General features: G+C 49.9%; 1 long non-coding RNA gene across 1 annotated transcript; it reads left to right on the top strand.

The window, feature by feature from the left end:
- The first annotated feature begins 2,616 nt into the window (after window positions 1–2,616).
- Window positions 2,617–5,610, top strand: LOC137309831 (uncharacterized). Its single transcript, XR_010960002.1, has 2 exons — window positions 2,617–2,729; window positions 4,919–5,610. It is a non-coding gene; the product is annotated as an uncharacterized lncRNA (long non-coding RNA).
- The last annotated feature ends 3,872 nt before the right edge of the window (window positions 5,611–9,482 follow it).

The following is a 9,482-nucleotide window of genomic DNA, read 5'->3' as shown; positions in this document are numbered from 1 at the left end:
GACTGCGTGTTGTGGAGGCAGAGGTTCTGCGGAGGACTCTGGCCTATAATAGCCAGCGTACCATGGTTCAGGAGTGTGAGTGTCTGCAGGGTGACGACTGGGTGGTGGGAGACTCGGGCCGGGACACACCAACAAACATGGCGATCAACTCAGGTGCTTCATTCACAAATAAGGCCGTAAAAAATGCAAACCAAGCACCGGGGTTCAACTCTAGAGGGATAGAATTGAAAAGCAATGTTAAACTTGTATGGAACTTCGGTTCAACCACACTTGGAGTACTGTGAACAGTTCTGGTCTCCATATTATAGAAAGGATATGGAGGCACTGGAGAAGGTGCAAAAAAGATTTCCCAGAACGGAGAGGTTCTACCCATCAGGAAAGATTGAGCAGGCTGGGGCTCTTTTCTCTCGAAAAGAGGAGACTGAGGGGTGACCTGATAGAGGTCTTTAAGACTATGAAAGGGTTTGATAGGGTAGATGTAGAGAAGATGTTTCCACTTGTGGGGGAGGCCAAAACTAGGGATAGTCACTAATAAATCCTATCGGGAATTCAGGAGAAACTTCCTTCCCCAAAGAGTGGGTAGAATGTGGAACTCGCTACCACCAGGAGTAGTTGAGGTGAACAACATGGATACATTTAAGGGGAAGCTAAATAAACACATGAGAGAGAATAGAAGGATATGTTGATAGGTTTAGGTGAAGAGGGGTGGGAGGAGGCTCGTGTGGAGCATAAACACCGGCATGGGCCAGTTGGGCCGAATGGCCCGTTTGTGTGCTGTAGACTCGATGTAATTCTACATAATTGCCCCTTAAGCAGCATGGAGGACCCCCCCATCAGCGCTATTTAAAGGGACCATGCAGGATTTACAGGTTAATTGCTGGATTATTGCTTCTGGCTGCTGATGCATTCGCTGTTCGCCAGCATTGTCTTCGTCCCCTACTGCCTCCCACTGCCTCGGGAGCATAAGTCTGGAGGGCCTTTTGCCCCCCCCCCCGCCACCCGCTGATATAGGATGCCCCTCCTCCTGTCCACGTCTTGCACCAAGGTCTCTGGTGCATCAGCAGAGAACCTCTCTCGCAGGCCCGGTACAAACTCAGATCGGCAGATTGGTGAGGTCTGGCATGCAGACTGGAGGATGTGGGATTTAGTGGTGCGCAACCTTTATTCAATGTTTTAACATAACTCAACAGTTTGTAAATATAGGGACGGGACCTGCATCTGTGCTTTCCACGTGCGATGTCTGATCTCCGTTCAGAGTCCATACGGACCCGTATTTTATATTTTGTAAATATCAGAGTCCCGCAAACATTGAGCAGCCCAGTTGTTACTCATTTAAAAATTCCAGAGGTCCCATCATCACCATGCTGCACTATATTGCAGCACAGATTCACTTCCCAATTGACTTCCACCACTTTCTGCAGCAATGCTGCACCTTCCCTTTAAGAGGTGCAGGCTGCCTTTAAGTGGTGCTGGACACTCGGGATATCAGGGCCCCCTGCTGGTGAGCAGCCACTCAACAGCACAGATCGTGCTGGCTGCACGCAACAATCACTGAAATCACCAGGCAGCACGAATGTTACGTGCTGCCTGCATCTCAACGACCAGGCGCAGGTTAATCGCGCGCCGCGACCCCCGCGCCCGGTTTCGGGGGTTATCCAATATAACCCCCATTTATCTCCACCGACACTCCAGTGCTTTATTGCTGGTGATGTTGTCCTTCAGAGAGGTTACACTGAGTTCTCATCTACCTGTTCTAATCAAGGCCTTGGAGAGGGTGCAGAGGAGATTTACTAGAATGGTACCAGGGATGGGGGACTTCAGTTATGTGGAGTGACTGGAGAAGCTGGGGTTGTTCTCCTTGCAGCAGAGAAGGTTGAGGGGAGATTTGATAGAAGTGTTCAAAATCATGAAAGGTTTCGATAGAGTAGATATGGAGAAACTGTTTCCAATGGCAGGAGGGTCGGTAATCAGAGGACACGGATTGAAGAAAATATACAAAAGAACTAGTGGGGAGATGAGGAGACTTTTTTTTTACGCAGCGAGTTGTTAGGATCTGGAACGCACTGCCTGAATGGGTGGTGGAAGCAGATTCAATAATAACTTTCAAAAGGGAATTGGATAAATCATTGAAAAGGAAGAATTTGCAGGGCGATGAGGAAAAAGCAGGGGGAGCGGTGTTATAAACTGGATAGCCCGGTGGTGAAGGATAGAACACTAGAGCCTGGTCTTCAGTTGCTTCCAAGCCTTTATTCACAGAGATTCCCCCTTGCACACACATCATGCTCCGGATCAGCTCTCTTTTCAAAAGGATACAAGAGAGTCCCCAACTGACACACACCACCTGAATACAATTAACACTAATTGATATAAATCACATGATACAATTAACACATAAATGCAAGGACCATCGTTGTTTGAGGTGTGGGAAGACCCAGGGACTTTGGGAGGAAGATACTGGGAGTCTGGAAGACGACTCTTTCGCACCCCACCCTCCCAAAAATAATAGGTGAGTGGGTTGCCGTTCCTCCTCTCTCCACCTGAGCTTCCTGTGATGTGTGTGTCTGTTGATGAGCAGTGACCCTCGCCTGGTGCTGAAAGTGCGTGCTGTACCCTGCAGGTTATCATCAATCCTAACTACGAGGTGGTCGAGTCGGACTACACCAACAACGTCATGAAATGCAGGTGCAAATACGATGGGCATCGCATCTGGACTTACAACTGTCACGTTGGTGAGCAATGCAGGAAAGATACTCTTAAACAAAACGTAAGAAAAGTAATCACTGCCTCCTGCTTCCTGCTGCCCACTGCTGGAGAAACAGTTAACCCTTCAATTATCTTCAGGATCAACCTGAGGGGTCATTTGGCCTCGGGATGTGCCTGTTCACACCAAATGGAACTTGTGGCCTAAAAGGGACAGGTCACAAAGATGTAACTCCGAACTTAGCAGCAGAGGAATACATTGCCCGTTAACGCGGTTTGACGGACGATGTATTACTCTGCTGCTAAGTCTATTTCACAATGTGACGGACAATGTATTACTCTGCTGCTAAGTCTATTACACGGTGTGACGGACAATGTATTACTCTGCTGCTAAGTCTATTACACGGTGTGACGGACAATGTATTACTCTGCTGCTAAGTCTATTACACAGTGTGAGGGACAATGTATTACTCTGCTGCTAAGTCTGTTACACAGTGTGAGGGACGATGTATTACTCTGCTGCTAAGTCTGTTACACGGTGTGACGGACAATGTATTACTCTGCTGCTAAGTCTATTATACAGTGTGAGGGACAATGTATTACTCTGCTGCTAAGTCTATTATACAGTGTGACGGACAATGTATTACTCTGCTGCTAAGTCTATTACACAGTGTGAGGGACAATGTATTACTCTGCTGCTAAGTCTGTTACACAGTGTGAGGGACGATGTATTACTCTGCTGCTAAGTTTAGATTGAACTTTCAATATTGTCGGGGTATGCTAAGGTTCACCGGGGAGAAGGGGGGTGGGGTTTCCTCTCTGACCGACCTCAGATCATGGGGCCCACTCTGCAGGCCAGCCACACTGTGGCCATGTTTGTTTGTTTTTAAATATTAGCAGATCTCCAGTGGCATTGTAAGTCGGACGATGCTCCGCTTCACAAAGGGAGGAGTCTCAAGCCATGTAACGGACACTGCATTCCTCTGCCTCTAAGTTCAAGTTGTGTCTTAGTGACCTGTCCCTTTAAGGCCACGAGGTCCAATTGCTGCAAATCGGCCCATGCAGAGGCCAGTTTTCAGACGAATTCTCCGTCAGGTTGACCCTGAAGATAATGAGAGGGTAAATTGTTTCTCCATCGGTGGGTGGAAGCTGGACGTGATTGGATTTCTTGCTTTCTTTTTAACACTTTTTCTTATGATTGGTCTGCAACTGTGATAAATCGTGAAATCCGGAGTGTGTCAGATGCATGTTAGATCCAAGGAGGGATCATTTTAACCGAACTGGCCCGGGCAGGAATCCCATCGGATCGGGTGGGACACCCATTTTACCCAATATCGCTCTCCGATGGCTTCAATGGAGAGTAAAATCAGGAGGGGTGTAAAACCAGCATTGGGCCCAATCCCGTCAGTTTCCCGACGGGCGGCTTAGGTTAAAATTGCTCCCTAGACTTAAAAAAAAAAGATCAATCTCCAGCAAATAATCACTGTTTCCAAATTGTCAACAGACACGAAAGAAAGCACAGATCCTGTCATCGTCGGCCCCCTCTGAACCACTCGATAAAGTTTGCCTGTGAAACTTCACCTCAAAAGAAGGTTCTAAAATTGAAGCCCTGGCTTGTGTTCACATCATTCGGGGGAAAGAAAAAAAACAATAATTTACAGCCTGGTCAATGCTTCCACCTGCTGGGCGGAGAGAATTAATCGGCCCTGAGGCACGCCGGAAGGTTCTCCCGCACTGCACGTGCTCCGACTGCGGCCTCCGGCGAATCGCAGGGGCTCCACTGCGGTTTAACCGGCGCCTTTGTTGGTGATGCCGACGGTGGTCAGCGCCACTTGCCAGTTTTCGGCGGGGAGACGGTGTTTCGATCGGGCCTTTCCACTTGCTGCCCTGGAACTGAGGTCGGGGGAGGGGGGGGGGGTTTGCGGGGCAGGGTGACCCTGTCTCCTGACAGCCTTCCATTGCCGCCGCCTTTCCTCAGCAAGAGAGAGAGAAGGAGGGGAACTGTCCCGAGTGCCAGCTCGGTAAACCCACCACCACCACCCCCCCCTCCCTGCATCTGAGCCAGCTGTGAGAGCGGAGGTGGTGGTGGTGGGGGGGTTAACCAGATCCGCTGAGGGTGCCAGGCAGACGGGCAGTCCCATCGTCACCACCGCTCCACACAAAAAAAAAACCCGTCAGCGCCATCATAATCTCCCTCTCCTTTCCTTTCCTCCCCCAGGTGGGTCCTTCAGTGCAGAGACGGAGGAGCAATTTGACCACTTTCCCGGACTGATGAGCAACCGCCTGTCTAACTGGTAACACCACGGCGGAGGCTGAGTCTTCAGAAATGCTTACCGAAGGGGATGCCCAGTCAAATACTGTCAGTGGCAGCGACCGACACTGCTCTCGTGGCTGTCAATGCAATCTTGGTGCTACAGTTTCCACCCTAAGGACGAAACGTGCGGAAAAAATACTTGTTGAGTGAAGTTTGCTCCATTCAATTAAGTTGCACGCTGAATCCTGCCCATCTTCCAAAAGAGACACACACACACACACACACGCCAAAATTTCACACCTCAGCTTCAGTCTAAGGCTTCATCTCTCTCACTTCCTTGTTTCTCTGAGCAGGCTGCAGTCGGTGGGCTCGTAAGAATGGCATGGCCAAGCTAGGCTTTCACAGCAGTCCTGCCCAGCGAGGGAGAGAGAGATTTAGCTATACAGACATTCCACACTCGAAGGGTTAATAGATAACAGCCTGATTTAAGAATCTGAATGTTGGATGCTTCGTGAAGGCCGATGTCTGTGGGCCTCTTTGTACCCTATGGTTCCCGTCTGCTTTGTACAGTACCGAATGCTGCAGCAGTACTTCCTGAGGTTGGCTATTTACTTGGAATTAGAAAAACCACTGAGTAATAAAGGAGTTACAGATGACTTGTTCTTTGGTTTTGTCTGAAAGGAGGAAGGTGCCTCGACCGATCGGCTAAGAGCGGGCGAGAGCGTGCGTGCTGCTCTTCGATGAGGATTGAACTGCGAAAGGAGGCTTTGCCTCGCACCTGCCTGGGTTTGAGCCATAAAAAGTGCAAAACAAAGCACCGGGGTTCATTTCCAAAGGAAGAGAATTGAAAAGCAGAGAAGTTATGTTTGCCATATATAAAACCTTGGTTAGATCACACTTGGAGCACTGTGAACAGTTCTGGTCTCCACATTATAAAAAGGATATAAAGGCACAGGAGCAGGCGCAAAAAAAGATTTACTAGGATGATACCAGATCTGAGAGGTTGTAGCTATCAGGAAAGACTGAACAGGCTGGGGCTCTTTTCTCTTAAAAAAGGGAAGACTGAGGGGTGACCCGATAGAGGTCTTTAAGATTATGAAAGGGTTTGATAGGGTAGACGTAGAGAAGATGTTTCCACTTGTGGCAGAGCCAAAATTAGGGGCCATAAATATAAGATAGTCACTAATAAATCTAATAGGGAATTCAGGAGAAACTTCTTTACCCAGAGAGTGGTGAGAATGTGGAACTCGCTACCACAAGGAGCAGTCGAGGCGACCAGCAGAGATGCATTTAAGGGGAAGCTCGATAAGTACATGAGAGAGAAAGGAATATGTTGATAGGGTGAGATGAGGTAAGGTGGGAGGAGGCTCGTGTGGAGCATGAGCAACGACATAGACCTGTTGGGCCGAATGGCCTGTTTCTGTGCTGTAAATTCCATGTAATTCTATGAACCGCACAGTCCAGTTCCTGGGAAAACCGGATATTAAACAGCCAAGTTTTCAATTGCTGCTTTGCATCGATGCTAAGTTTGGAGTTTGAAGTCTGATTTTAATTAGTAACTCATTCCAACACAAAGTGGAGTGAGACTGCCTCCTTCAGAGATTCTCGCTCAGCTTTCTCCTGGTGCAGGGTCAAGGCTTAATGCTAAATTCAGGCCACATGAATACAGTGCCTGCAGGACTAGTGTGAAAAGCCAAACCTGGTTTGCACCGACACTACAGTTAGTGTGAATGCACCTTTTAAAAGCTGGGTTGTGCATGACAGTGCAAGGCCCCAGATCCCTGCTACAGGCAGAGTTCAGGTCGCCCGTGAAAACAAACACAGAAACAGAAAAATAAATCGGAGCAAGTCAAGGAAACCGGGAAATCCATCCCGAGCAGCACCCCGGAAGAGTGCGGACAGGAAGGTTCGGGCCAATGGCAGGGTGCTGTTTCAGGGGCAATGCTGAGCAGAGAATCTCCAACCAGCGGGAGGCCCTGTCGAATCCTTGCCGAGTGACCGGAGACCTTTGTCGGCATCAACGTCATGGCTACCATCTCCTGCCCACTCCAAAAACCAGATGGCAGCAGTGGAGGGGGAGTACCACGTCTGTCCAAACAGGAATCAGGCAGGCTCAGGTAAGCAACCTTTTTTTTAATATATATATATAAAGTACAATGAGATACGGATTCTCAAAGCAAAATTACCAGTGGCTCCGGCCACAAATCGATGGGCCATGAGCTGATTGATGTTTTGCAGTGTTGGGAGTACTTTGCTGGGTTAATCTCCTCCCCCTCCCTCTTCCCCAGATGTACGCATCCCCTGAGGTTTGATTTATTTATTTTTCCTTTTGATCAATCCTCCCCACGTTTTGCCCCCAGGAGCCTTCCTGCGCCGTCGGCTGCCAGCGGGCCAAATGCAGGCAGGCCTCCACAAGTGGTCACTAGTCAGTGCTGCTGAGCAGCCGAAGGCGGCTGGGCCTCTGCTTCTTGCCTCTCGCTGAGGGAGTGGGACCGTCCGGTTCGGTGCTGGGATGAAACAATCCGTGCAGGGGACTGGCACACATCCTGTTCCCCTTGTGTCCCTCGCTCAGAATTAAGCACAGAAAACAGATGCATGAAAGAAAGAAGTTGCATTTATATAGCGCCTTTAACATTGTAAAACGTCCCGAGGCGCTTCACCAGAGCGATTATCAAACAAAATTTGACACCGAGCCACATAAGGAGGTGTTAGGGAAGGTGATCAAAAGCTTGGTCAAAGAGGGAGGTTTGAAGGAGCGTCTTAAAGGAGGAGAGAGAGAAGCAGAGAGGTTTAGGGAGGGAATTCCAGAGCTTCGGGCCGAGGCAGCTGAAGGCACGGCCGCCAATGGTGGAGCGATTAAAATTGGGGATGCGCAAGAGCGCAGAGATCTCGGAGGGTTGGAGGGCTGGAGGAGGTTACAGGGATAGGGAGGGGTGAGGCCATGGAGGGATTTGAAAACAAGGATGAGAATTTTAAAATCGAGGCATTGCTGGACCGGGAGCCAATCCAGGTCAGCGAGCACAGGGGGTGATCGGAGAATGGGACTTGATGCGAGTTAGGATACGGGCAGCAGAGTTTTGGAGGGCGTCCCAAACCACTTTACAGCCAATGAAGTATTTTCTGAAGTGTAGTCACTGTTGTAATGTAGGAAACATGGCAGCCAATTTGTGCACAGCAAGATCCCACAAACAGCATTGTGATAATTGCCAGATAATCTGTTTTAGTGATGTTGGTTGAGGGATAAATATTGTCCAGGACACCGGGGAGAACTCCCCTGCTCCTCTTCGAATAGTTCCATGGAATCTTTTACATCCACCCGAAAGGGCAGACGGGGCCTCAGTCTAACATCTCATCTGTAAGACGGCACCTCCGACAGTGCAGCACTCCCTCAGTACTGGCACCGGGAGTGTCAGCCTCGATTATGCGGTCAAGTCTCTGGAGCGGGAATTGAACCCACAGCCTCCTGACCCAGAGATGAGAGTGCTACCCGCTGAGCTACGGCTGATGCTTGAGCAAACAGGAGGCACTTCCCCATGTAAAGAGTTTCCTCTGGTGTAAAGCGCAGATTCTGTCCAAAGCCCACGTTTTGCCGGCAGGAGTAAATCAGGGAGAGCAACGCTCCGATATCGAGGGCCTCTGATCGAGCTCGTCCACGAATGCCTGTGGTAGGGTTGCCAACTCCGGTTGGACATATTCCTGGAGGTTTCATCACTTTTTTTTTTAAGAAAGAAAAGCAGGGGTTCTCGATTCTTCTGTTCACCACCCAACTTGGAGCCCGGACAGGAGAAAAGCTTTTCCTGACTTGGGCTTGTGTGTCGCACTTCTCTGTTCAGTGAGCTGTGGCGAGCTCGGGTCAGGCTGACCTGAAGAGACCAACGTGAGGCTGGTTCTCTCCTCCAGTGCGTGCATTAGTGCTGGCAGCCAAGTGTGTGTCATCGCCAACCATCGGTAAAGAGGCAGAGTCCGAATCGGAGCTGGGGAATTCTGGATCAGTGTGTGGTTTAAGGCCATGACTGGGGTCCCCGTGCTTGGGGAAGCATTCTGGTTGGTGATTTCGATGTGTGCAGTCCCTGATGGCCTCGCTGGGTGAGGGCGCTGCCCAGAGTGATGCTGAGCCGTACAGACCAGGAGGTCTCAGGTTTGATTCCTGGGGGAACCTGTGCTGAGTTAGTTAGGGCAGGAGCTCGGGAATGAGAATTGATCCCAGCCACGACCCCCCCAACTCCCACCCGCCCCCCCCCCCGCCCTCCCTCCTCGCCCCTGGCCGAGGGAGGGGAAAAGTCAGTCAAGATTTGCTCTCTCTCAGAACACTATCCAGGGACTAATGAAACATGTGTGTGGACATAGAATCATACAGCAAAGAAGGAGGCCATTCGGCCCAGCATGCCTGTGCCAGCTCTTTGAAAAGAGCTGTCCAGTTATCGTCTGAGGTTGGCTGCGATGCTCTCTGCGGTTGAATAGTCCCCTCCCCTAAAGTCACTGTTTAGGCACAATGAATGGCCACTTGGACAAGATGGCGGGCAGCCCG

The sequence above is a fragment of the Heptranchias perlo genome, unplaced genomic scaffold (assembly GCF_035084215.1).
Source record: "Heptranchias perlo isolate sHepPer1 unplaced genomic scaffold, sHepPer1.hap1 HAP1_SCAFFOLD_1813, whole genome shotgun sequence".
NCBI classification, from domain to species: Eukaryota; Metazoa; Chordata; class Chondrichthyes; order Hexanchiformes; family Hexanchidae; genus Heptranchias; species Heptranchias perlo.
Note: the sequence above shows the minus strand (reverse complement) of the source record. Positions and strands in the feature narration are given on the sequence as shown.